Here is an 11,966-nt window from a genome sequence, read left to right on the forward strand (position 1 = left end):
AAAGACGGAAAAGCCAAAGATGAAATGGCTTGCTTTTGACCCTAATACTTGGACTTTAAAATGCCTGTTTTTGGGTCAGAATACTCTAGTGATGAGAGACATATGGTGATTGATAGGGAATTTGAATCAGAGCTCTACTGATCTTTGTAGGCTTGTGTTCCAATGGACCAGAAACACTCAGTGATAGCTGAATGCTAATTCAACTAAAAGACTACATTCACAATGTAATGTTCACAAATGCTAAACATTTGCTTGAGGATTTAAGGTGCCTCATTAGATCACTTGTATCAGGCTTCAACTGCTCAAATTTCGAGTAATCACAAATGATAAAGGTTTATAACCCCCCTGTTCGCTTTAAAACGTCAAGATTTTATTTTGCTGGCAATCCAGTGTGGACTATTTATCTTATATGCCAATTCCAAATTTGAAACACAGATCAGACAAGCTGCAAAATATGCGTTCTGACTCACCTGCTTCTCCAGAAAAGTTGCAACACATCTCCAGAGACTCTACAGTGCAAAAGAGCAAGAGAGGGAGAAAGAACATGCATATGTGTGTATGTGTGTGTGTGTGTACTTGCATGCAAAACAAAGCGAGAAAGCAGAAAGGGAGTCGGCTGGCCAGAGTTTCAGAGGGAACTCATCGCGGAGAGGAGAAGAGGGGAAAAAAGGGCAGTGTTGAGAGCGGTAATGTTTGTTTAGTCCCCATCAAAGCCAAGCCTAATTATTTTACCATGCTGAGCTTTAGCCTGCTGCAGCCTCTGTCTCTTCAACCTTAACCTCACCCTCACTGCCTGAACCTTACTGTCCTCAAATCCTTCAGTTGCCCCATCAAAATAAGGTCGAAATCTAAGGTTATTTCTCATTTAAATAATTAACTAAGAATGATTATTAATAGTATTATAATATCACTAATAATAATTGTAAATATTATTAGTAAACAGTAAAATAAGTATAAGTAATACAAAACATATTAAGTAAAATAATAATAGTACATTTTAACCACAACAACAATTATAATAAAGCTGAAAATGGCAATTCGGGTGATTAGTGATTCAGTTGAAATATATCTTACGATGGGATTTTTACAGCAAAGTCCATCTTGAAACTTGACTGACAGTCAGAGTTTGATGAAACAGGTTACAGCAACACACTGTCATCAAAAACAGCAACTGACTTTCAAAAGATTAAAATATGTGATAAGGAGATATGTGGTGTATGTGGACTCACATTCTACATTTAAAATTTATTAATTTAAATGTATAATTAAACTTACATCAGTTGTGTGTCATGGGATGTCACATGTCAACAGGTCAACACAGGTCAACAGTATATGCTTGCACGTTATTTTAGTCGGCAGATTTCTTGGTAAACTAATTATATAAAACTATATTACCATTGCACCATAACTGGTTTTAAGCATTTATTTGCCATTCAAACTGATAGAAAAAGATCATACTTAAAAAAAAACTTTATTTTATGTATATATATATATATATATATTTATATATATATATAAATTGTATCTGCTAAATGGTTTAATGCGAGCATTGCTGAGAGTTTACATAAGCAAACTTTGAGGATATACTAATTTTAAACTTCATGCATCAGTGTTATTGTCATTTTTCGGGTCTAAAGCCCCCTATAGGTGACTTTTTAGGAAACTTGGTGTGTATTCTCAGAATTTCCTACATAATTGTCTGTTTGTGTCAAGTTTCGAGCTTTGAAACTTAAAAAAAAAAACACAACAAAAAAAAAACATTGGAAATGGCAGAAAGATTTTCATGAATATCATATACGACATGTAAGTGTACAGTTTGTAGGGCCTTTTCTAGCACTTATGGTTTTAGAGTTATTATAGCTCCACCTAGTGTCGGACGGATGTGTGTCAGATGTGTTTAAAGGGATAGTTCACCCAAAAATGAAATTTACCCCACGATTTACTGTCACGTTGGTTTGAGTTTTGTTTTTGTTCTTGTCTTGTAGTTTAGTCCTGGTTTGTCATGTGTTCCTTGATCCTCATGTTATACTGCCAAGTGTATGTGTCATGTTCTGATTGGTTGTCTCGTTCGTGTGTCTTTTTTCTTATTGGTTTATTGTCTGGTTCTTAGTTCTGTTTGCTCATTGGTTGGTTTAGTCATGTGTTCCCCTTGTCTAGTATTTAAGCCCTCATGTTTGCCATGTTAGTATTAATGTCATATATTAATGTTGTTTCCTGTAATCGCTGAAGGTGAGTTATGTACATGGTCAAGTTATATCAAGTTATGTTAGTGATTTATCCATTTATGGATTGTGAATAAACTGCACAACTACACTTTCCTCAGTGAATCCATTACATTTACTGACCCTCAAGCCATCCTAGGTATATGTTCTTCTTTCAGACGAATACAATTGGAGTTATATTAAAAAAAAGCCTTGGCTCTTCAAAGTTTTAAAATGGCAATGAATGGGTGTTGACATTTTGTAATCCAAAAAAGTGCATTCATCCTTCATAAAAAGTGGTCCACATGGCTCCAGGGGTTAATAAAGGCTTTCTGAAGCAAAATGACGTGTTTTTGTAAGAAAAAATATCCATACTTAAAACTTTCTAAACCATAATCTCTAGCTTCTGCTAACTGTTGTACATGTGTTCATGAGAGCGTGTTAGTAGAACTTGTATTTGTATGAAAGAAGAAAAGCATATACACCTAAGACTGCTTGAGGGTAACTAAATCATGGAGTAATTTTCATTTTTGGGTGAAAGATCCCTTTAACATAACTCTTAATGGTGTGTAGAAAACTGATGTAGACATGAATATTTTTATGTCACATATAATATTTTGCGTGTACTGTATTTTTCCACAGTATAAATGGGCTGGAAATAAGAAAGCTGTTTTTATATTTTAGGAAAGGGGTCCCTCATTATATTTGAGTGTTTGCAGAAACTAAACCTTAAAATACTCCTTGATATCCAGCATCAGTAATACTTAGAATGTCACGATTCATTCATAGTCTCATATATGCTTTGCTTTTATAGATAAAGAAAACATTATTTTTCAGAAAAAGTGACTTATTTTTATACAGTCACTCTTGTTGAATAGAAACCGAAATGTTTGTAGGGTGAGATATGCAGAGATCTGACATGATAAATCTTACCTGGTGGTTTTGGTATGTGGTATGACATTAGTTTGTTGGCATCCCTAGTCCTCCAGATATCCCATGGTGCATCAGTCTCTCTACAATTGTAAATGTCACTGTAAAAGTCAGCTATTGCATCATGGAAACAGGACTCCTCTCTCCCACAGCCAGCCTGGAGAACTAATCATCTGTCTGTCACAGAGGCAAAGCTGTACATGAGTGTGTGTGGCAAGGGGGTTAAATGTGACCCCATCTTGCGCTGTGACCCCCATCTGGGTGGGGGACAACCACAAGATTGTTAGGGGATCACAAACCCTATAGGATCATGCTCCTCTGACCCCATCTTCACTCCATCCTCTAAATTCTTCACCTCGTTCCATCAAACAGACCACACCTGTACCGTGTATAAAATTATGAATCTCTTAAAGCTCCTGAAGCAACTTTTAAAGGAGAAGTCCACTTCCAGAACAAAAATTTACAGATAATGTACTCACCCCCTTGTCATCCAAGATGTTCATGTCTTTCTTTATTCAGTCGTAAAGAAATTATGTTTTTTTAAAGAAAACATTTCAGGATTTGAACTTGAACGTCCAAAATGCAGTTTAAATGCGGCTTCAAACGATCCCAAATGTAGTTGTAAATGATCCCAGATGAGGAAGAAGGGTAAAAATAATACAATTTATACACTTTTTACTATCAAATGCTCATCTTGTTTTGCTCTGCCTGAACTGTTTTTTTTTTTCTAGTTCATGACAGATCCTTCAACTTCAAAATCACCCTATATCGCTGTTTTACCTTTTTGTTAAGGGTGTGTGCTATTCTTTGCATGTTCACTTTGCAAAGAAAATGCGATTGGAGTTTTTCGACATACCCTAACTGTCTTGAACCAGAATACACAGAGTTCAGGGAGAGCAATACAATAGAGTGTTTGAGAGTAAAAAGTAATTAAATTGTTTTTTTTTTAATGAAAATAATCAATTGTTTCGCTAGATAAGACCCTTCTTCCTCGGTTGGGATAATTTACAACTGCATTTGGGATCGTTTTGGATGACAAGGGGGTGAGTACATTATCTGTAAATTTTTGTTCTAGAAGTGGAGTTCTCCTTTAAGTAAAATAACAAAAAGCTTTGTGGGTTTGTGTAAAAAATTCTCCCTTTCAATTCAGTGTAAAACCTTTCAAATTAAAATTTGCTGTTAATGTACTCACTCCCCTTCTGAAAAAACGAACAAACAATAGAAACCATCACAGACATTCTAATGGTTTCCACTACAAATACTATTACAAACATTCCCTTTATAATGAGTAAAACCATTGCAAATTCTGTGATGGTCTCTATTGTTTTTTTTTTTTTTTTTTGTTTTTTTCAGCAGGGTCATCACATCGTCCAAGATGTAAGTGACTTTATTTCCTCAGTAGAATAATAAACAGTTAGTGGAACTCATGGTTCATGGTCCTTCATAAATGGAAGTCATCTGGAGCCATCAGTTTGAGAGTTAGAAAAGCAGACATCAGTTCAGCGTACTCACGCTCATGCATGCAGCCGTGAACCTCCTGTTGAAAAATCCAGCATATGCTTTTTAGGTATGTTTTGAAGCATGGCTGCTGGTTTGAGCTGGTTTAAGCTGGTCCTTAGCTGGTCATGAGCTGGTTTAAGCTGGTCATGTGCTGGTCCTTAGCGGCCTTAGCTGGTCCTGAGCAGGGGCTAATTGCTTAGGACCAGCACATGACTAGCTTAAACCAGCTCATGACCAACTAAGGACCAGCTTAATCCAGCAGCCAAACCAGCAGCCAAGTTCATCATTGCTACAATCCTCCAGGATAAAACAGTACTACTATTTTGATAAACAACACTATGTCTGATTGGTGTAACACTAAATAAACCAATCAGACATAACATTATGACCACCTTCCTAGTAATGTGTTATTCCCCCTTTTGCTGCCAAAAGAGCCCTGAACTGTTGAGGCATGGACTCCACTAGACAACTCAAGGTGTGCTGTGGTATCTGGCACCAAGATGTTAGCAGCAGATCTTTTAAGTCTGTAAGTTGTGAGGTGGGGCCTCCATGGATTGGACTTGTTTGTTCAGCACATCCCACAGATGTTCGATTGGATTGAGATCTGGGGAATTTGGAGGCCAAGTCAACACCCCAAATTTGTTGTTGTGCTCCTCAAACCATTCCTGAGCAATCTTTGCTTTGTGGTAGGATGCATTATCCTGCTGAAAGAGGCCACAGCCACCAGGGAATACCGTTTCAATGAAAGGGTGTACATGGTCTGCAACAGCGCTAAGGTAGGTGGTACGTGTCAAAGTAACATCCACATGGAGGTTTCCCAAGGTTTCCCAGCAGAACATTGGCCAAAGCATCACACTGCCTCTGCAGGCTTGCCGTCTTCTCATAGTGCATCCTGGTGCCATGTGTTCCCTAGGTAAGTGACACACACGTACCCGCCAACCACGTGATGTAAAAGACAATGTGATTCGTCAGACCAGGCCACCTTTTTCCATTGCTCCATAGTCCAGTTCTGATGCTCACATGGCTACTGTTGACGCTTTTGGCGGTGGACAGGAGGTCAGCATGGGTACACTGACTGGTCTACGCCTATGCCGCTTCATACGCAACAAACTACAATGCACTGTGTATTCTGACACCTTTCTATCAGAACCAGCATTTCTTCTCAGAACCACCAACTTGTTGAGCAATCTGAGCTACAGTAGCTTGTTGGATCGGACCACACGGGCCAGCCTTCATCCCCACATGCACAAATGAGCCTTGGCCGCCCGTGACCCTGTTGCCAGTTCACCACTGTTCCTTCCTTGGACCACTTTTGATAGATACCGACCACTGCAGACCTGGAACACCCCACAAGATCTCCACAAGAGCTGCATTTTTGGAGATGCTTTGACCCAGTCATCTAGCCGTCACAATTTGGCCCTTGTCAAACTCGCTCAAATCCTAACGTTTGCCCAAATCCTGCTTCTAGAAACACATCAACTTTGAGGACAAAATGTCACCTTGCTGCATAATATATCCCACACACTAACAGGTGCTGTGATGAAGCGATAACTAGTGTTATTCATTTCACCTGTCAGTGGTGTAACGTTATGCCTGATCGATGTATATATATTTTGAATTGCCATGGACCATGGGTTCAGCTAAAAATATTCTTTAGTGAATAATTAAACAGGACATTCACATTTTTCAGTGAACTGTTCCTTCAAAGGTATACTCAAAATTAAAATTTGTTTAGGACTACTTCATGTTATCCCAGATGTAGAGTATATTACTTTCTTCATATGAACAAAAATTTATATTTTTAGAATTTTAGAATGTCTGTGAGTGCATCCATATAATGCAAGTGCAAGGGTCTTTCAAAGCTGACACAGCAAAAACCATGCAAAACAAACATGACGGTAATCCATATGATCCCAGTTGATAAATCAATATCTTCTGAAGTGAATCAATAGCTTGCTTATTGTTTTTGTGTCAACTCTGAGGGTTACATCCACCTGCATTGTATGGAATCAGAAAGATGAATTATTTTTTTCTGTTCATTTGAACAAAGAAAGTCATACAGTTGGTCTATACTCTTGGGTTACTCATGAGGATGAGTAAATGGTGAGATAATTTTCATTTCAAGGCATACAAACTGTCAAACTAGGTTTGACAACTTTGATTTTCTGTCAAAAATTGTGAATCTTGTTTTAATTATAAATCCATTTCCTTCCAATCAAAAATTGCAGTTCAGTGTGCTTACTAACTCAATTCACATTCATTTTAAATGTAAGAATCGCATTAGAATTTGAAAGTAATTCTCAACCTGTAAACCTGTAAATATACAGGTTTTTTATTTGTGCTGAGTCGGGTCACAATAGCCTGGAATGCTTTCAGGAACATTCTGAGGGAACATGAGATTGGCACATTCCAGGGGCATTTCTGTCCCTCTTCAGGCGCCCATCATCTCCATTATCTGTACACATACACAGTCGCTCTGCAGCACCAGTTAGGGACTGTCGATGTGTTAATCACCTAAGAATGCTTGCATGTACGCACATACACACGCATACACAAACACAGGTCACCAAAAAACAAAATCAAAGAGTTATAACAGTGATAGTAATGTAATCATAATAATCTTAATCATCATACCCCTTTAACATAGTTACTTTATTTGTCATACAGCCTGAAATCAAGCCCCTTTCCAAATAACTTTTCCAGTTTTATTTACAATTTGGTCTTACAACATCAAACCAGTGAAAGAAAAAAACACAGCAGATCTGCAAATTAATAAACAACAACAACAAAAATAGAATAACATGGTTGGAAAAGTCATCAGTCCCTTGATTTATTACTTCGTTGAGCCACCTTTTTCTTTAATTACAGCCATCAGTCTTTTTGGATATGTTTGTACTAGCTTTGATTGGGGAATATTTGCCAATTCTTCCTTGCAGAATTGCTCATGTTCAGTCAAATTCTGTGGTGAGCGACAATGGGCTGCTCTCTTCAAATCCATCCACAGATTTTCGATTGGATTTGAGTCAGTGGTCGAACTTGGCCACTCAAGGACATTAACCTTATTCTTAAGCCATTTTGTTGTTGTTTTGGCAGTATGTTTAGGGTCATTGTCGTGTTGGAAGGTGAATGACCTGCCCATCTTCAGCTGTATAGCAGAGGGAAGCAGGTTTTCCTCAAGAATTTGGATGTACTTGGCAGCATCCATTTTCCCTTCAATCTTGACCAATCGCCCAGTCCCAGCTGAAGAGAAACACCCCCAAAACATAATGCTGCCACCACCATGCTTCACAGTAGGTGTGGTGTGTTTTGGGTGGTGTGCTTTGTTCGCTTTTCGCCAAACATAGCGCTTGGAGTTCAGTCCAAAAAGGTCAATTTTGGTCCCATCAGACCATAGCACCTTTTGCTAGAAGGCATCAGACTCTTCCAAATGTGTTTTTGTATAGCGCAAACGAGACTGAGTGTGACACTTTTCTAGGTAAGGCTTCTTTTGTTTTGTGTAAAGCTTGAGAGATATCACATGCACAGACTGACCAGATCTGGCCATAAAGCCTTGTAAATCCTTCAAAGTTGCTTTTGTCCTCCTGGTAGCTTTCTTATCAATGTCTTCCTGGCTCTGTCATCTACTTTGGACAGACAGACGGCCTGATCTAGGCAATGTGTTGGTGGTGCCATACACGTTCCACTTCTTAATGATGCTCTGAACAGTACTCTGAGGGATATCTAAAGCCTTTGAAATATTTTTGTAGCCTTTTTTCTAACTTGTGCCTTTCTACAACATTATCCCGGAGGTCTTTTGAAAGCACTTTCCCAACCATGGTGAATTCTTTGCCGTACCATGCACTAACAGTGGAATCTTCAAGAAACAACACATTTTTTTTCTTAAGTAATCAACACCACTACTACTGATGTCAGGTGGTACAGTTAGCCTGGTGTTTATCCTGGAAGTTGACTGCTTGCACCTGAGCAAGTTTATAATGGTATACTTTAAAGCCGGGCTCACACTACATGATTTTTAAAATCCTAACCGATTATTAAATCTGCTTGCAGTGCACACATAAGGAGAATCTTTGCAGATTATCTTCCCTCAAATCACACTACAATATTTGAAAATAGTGGTGCATCACACACTACAAGATTGACTCACGTGATTTTATGCAACAGATCGTCATTTCAGCAACTAATGTTTAGCTAGCGTCCTAGCAGCTTTATGCACTCACCCGGTATGTTCAAAACTTAGACGATTTCAGCCCAGAACTTCTTTTACTCCTTGCGGTTGTAGCACGTTTTCGATTATACAGTGTTACTATAAAAAAACTCAAGAAGCAGTATCCAACGGACGTACAGCAACTGTTTTTGGCTGTTGTGAAAGTACTGATGTAATCATAGCCGTGATCATCCCGATTTAAAATCCTAAAAAGTTAGACTCAGTGATTTTTGTTTTGCTTTTTCCAGGGTGTAATGTGACAAAAGGTAAAGGTTTTCACAGGGTATGCTTTTCTACAGGCACTGTATTATCTATACAATATATATAAATGGTAATCATAATGTTTAGAAAAGAAGTCTTCTAAACATTATTACTGATGTATAGATTTATAAGTGATATATATAATAATTTATTTATATAATTTATATACTTTTATTATTAATTATAATAAACTAATACTATAATAATATGACTTTATCAGAGAACCAGCATAATCCTTAAATAATAGAACACATTCTGTGTGCAGTAATCAGATTTTTTTTTTTTTTTTCCAGCAAAAATACCTAACTGTATGAAAAATAAGACTTGGCTCTCCAGGGTTTCCTGTGGATGAAATGTCTGGAGTCACAGGAAGCTTAGACAGGTATGAAAAACATGCTGTGCCATACTGGAGAGATAAGACAGAGATGGAATTCCATGGCAAGTTTTTCGAGTGTTGAAAGCATCTGACTGGTATGTGCTGGTACTCTTGACAGTGAATGGATGGGGGATTTGGGGAGATGGTGTGCGTGTGTGTCTTTAGTAGGGCCGAAGGGCGGATGGATTGATGTAAGTGATAAGGGCTCAGTGGACACTCGACACAATCTGTCAGTGACAGTGTGCGCTTGCATGTCTCGGGAGGAACTGAGCGGAGTGTCAATCGATCAAACACTCTCTGTATCTGCCGCTTTGTCACTCAAAGCCCAGCAGGCCATGTGATTGGATACTCCACCCCAATCTCAGGGTGATGTCAATGGTACAAGGTGATCAGGTGACAGCTCTACCATTCCTGTCATCTGAGGTGCTGGAAGATGTGATGATGAAGCTTGTTTTGTAAAGACAACCGTGTGTGTTCTTAAACAAAACTTTTAAATATAGAAAAAGTGAGAAAAAGAACTAGTGCTATTTATTACGTGAGTTTTTGCCTTTAAAAAAACTGGTTTAAGTTATGGTTTAAACAGATGATGCTCAGGGGTCTGTGGAACAGACAACATGTCGTAGTACTGTATTTACAGCATGACCTTTTCTCATACAGTATAAATTCATCTTAATACATGAAAATAAATAGGACAGCTGCCTTTATTTTTTAGGAAGGGGGTACTTCACATGGGAATCATCACTTTGAAGACCCCTGTCCTATATCAAACAGAAAGCGTTTTAGAAAAGTGTGGCCATATTTATGTCCTGGTACGCCATCTACTGTTTTTTCCTGCACATGTCAGACTGTGCTTTTTAACACATACTACACATCAATAAAGTCACATGACATTACAATTGTATTAAACAAATATTGCATATTGTTGGAGAATATAGCTTACAACCATATTTCACATTTACAGCACATTTGACATTGATATGTGACCCTGTACCACAAAACCAGTCTTAAGTAGCACTGGTATATTTATAGCAATATCCAAAAATACACTGTATTGGTCATAATGATCCATTTTTCTTTTATGCCAAAAATCATTAGGGTATTAAGTAAACATTATGTTCCATGAAGATATTTTGTAAATTTCCTACCGTGTATATATAAAAACTTAAGTTTTGATTAGTAATATGCATTGCTAAGAACTTCATTTTGACAACTTTAAAGGTGATTTTCTCAGTATTTTGATTTTTTTGCACCCTCAGGTTCCAGATTTTCAAATAGTTGTATTTCGGCCAAATATTGTCCTATCCTAACAAACCATACATCAATAGAAAGTTAATTTAACCAACTTATAGATTATGTATAAATCTCAATTTTGACAGTTGACACTTATGAATGGTTTTGTGGTCCAGGGTCACATATTTGATTTGTTTCATCATAATTTGGTTAATAATCTTGCTAACATATTTATTTAAAGTTAATTTACTATTATTAAGTGTACCCCATAAAGGCAAATACCCTTTGTTATGGAATAATACTACTAAAGTAGCTAAGAACATACTCCCTCACATAAATAAAGAAGAGGAGCATGTAATACAATATGGTTTAAGAAAAATACTGAAGGGACAGTTTACTAAATGTCAGCAAAAACAACAATAATAATATTTTTTTTTTTTCCATGTTATACCTGACAGGTCACAGATTTCAACCGGTAGGAGGAATATAAATCATATAAAGTATAAACATATAAATGTTTCTTTGGTTATTTATCAGTTAGCCTATGCATTCTTATTTAAAGGGGTCATAGGATGCCCATTTTCCACAAGTTGATATGATTCTCTAGGGTTTTAATGAAAAGTCTATAATATACTTTGGTTAAAAATTCTCAAAAAAAACATCCTTTTTAGCTCTACAAAAATCATCCCATTCTGTTCCTTTAAATGCAAATAAGCTCTGCTCGTCCCGCCCCTCTCTTCTCTCTGTGGAGTGACCTGCTGCTCTGAGAGATTGTTTAATTTAGCCGCAAAACTTGCTAACTAGCACGTTATTAGGAAAGGTTGCAGAGATTAATAAAAAAACCCTTATACTCACTTCTGCTGTAAGTGAAGCTGGATCACGAATGATTTGCGCGAACATAGCGCATTTATGTAGATCGGGAGGCATATTCCCTTCACAAACAAATGTAATCCACTGCATCTTCAGCGGTTCAGATGTCGGGTGTAAATGACGACCACTATGTTCATTGTACCATCCAGCAACACAACACCTCAATCGCTCCATCAGAGATATTCTTGTCTTACTTACATCCCTGCTCCGGCATCGAAACAATGGAGGTCTGACTGTTACAGCTGATCTGAGGTAAGACGCTCATGTCAATCAACTATCGTGGGAGCGGCCTCTGTCGGTGTGACGCCACATCGACAGGCATCTGAGAATGGCTCGATTTGAAAAAGAGGATATTATTTTTACAGATTAATTAAGAACCACTGCATGGATTTTA

Source organism: Labeo rohita, chromosome 1 (genome assembly GCF_022985175.1).
Source record: "Labeo rohita strain BAU-BD-2019 chromosome 1, IGBB_LRoh.1.0, whole genome shotgun sequence".
NCBI classification, from domain to species: Eukaryota; Metazoa; Chordata; class Actinopteri; order Cypriniformes; family Cyprinidae; genus Labeo; species Labeo rohita.